The sequence below is a fragment of the Olea europaea genome, chromosome 9 (assembly GCF_002742605.1).
Source record: "Olea europaea var. sylvestris chromosome 9, O_europaea_v1, whole genome shotgun sequence".
Classification (NCBI taxonomy): domain Eukaryota; kingdom Viridiplantae; phylum Streptophyta; class Magnoliopsida; order Lamiales; family Oleaceae; genus Olea; species Olea europaea.
Window position 1 is genome coordinate 10,700,456 of NC_036245.1, and position 1,076 is coordinate 10,701,531.

Consider the following 1,076-nt stretch of genomic DNA (forward strand, 5'->3'; position numbering starts at 1 on the left):
GGGGGGAAGAAACCACATTCATGATTTTCATCCCTAAAACTTATTTGACATTCTAATTAATATCAAAAAGAAACAACGTGCAAAAATTAACTTGATAATTGCAGACATTCCTCGTGGCATTCTGGCAGATAAATTATATTCCACTAGGGAGAAACCTATTATATTTGCATTCAATTAATCAAAATGTAGTACCCCATTCATTAAATTCATCTAAATCAACACTTGGCAGTTAAGATCGCCTAACTTATGCAAGATTCACATTCTGCTGCTCGAAAACATATATATGGTTTCAAACAATAAAAGAATTTCATATTTAGTCAATCAGACATAAGCAAGATGAGTCTTGCAAGTATGGGCAACACTCACCTTTAGAAAATATAAGCAAATGCACAATCAATATATCAGTATAGAAGAAGTCATCAGCTACAATAAAGAAGAAGAATAATTAGCAGAAGACTTGCACATAGTGCATACAGTGAAAACCAAGTGTAATAGGTTTGTCCCATCTATGTATTCTACAGGAACAGAAATATGAAGGGGTGGTTTGAGCTCACTAATTTGAAAATTCATTTTTTCAAAACTCATTTTCAACCATTCTTCAATAAAAGAATATTACACGTAAATCGAAAACTTTTTTTTTTTTAATTTTTAACCACACGTTATCCAAAAATCACTTTTCAAAAATGCATTTTTTCTCTCAAAATGGGGCTCAAACAAGGGCGAAATGTGAGAGACAAGTCAGACAATACATGAACAAAGAAGAATTCAAGAATTACTTATACTATTTAGCGACAAAATATTCTTATATAATCACGAGGGCGACAGCACATGCATATATTCATCTTTTACATTTGAGGCTGTGCAAGATGCATTGAACTTTTTGTCTAGAACACACGCCACAGCAGACAGAGGAGTGCCAATCCCTTGATTGGTTGTCTGTGATCATGATTTATCATATACATCCGTAACATTACATTTGCAAAACTATGCCTCTAAAAATCTATCTTGCCATATTGTTAATGCTTGAATTTTGATGTAAAACAATTTACTCTCTGTTGTCAATAAAGAAAATATTT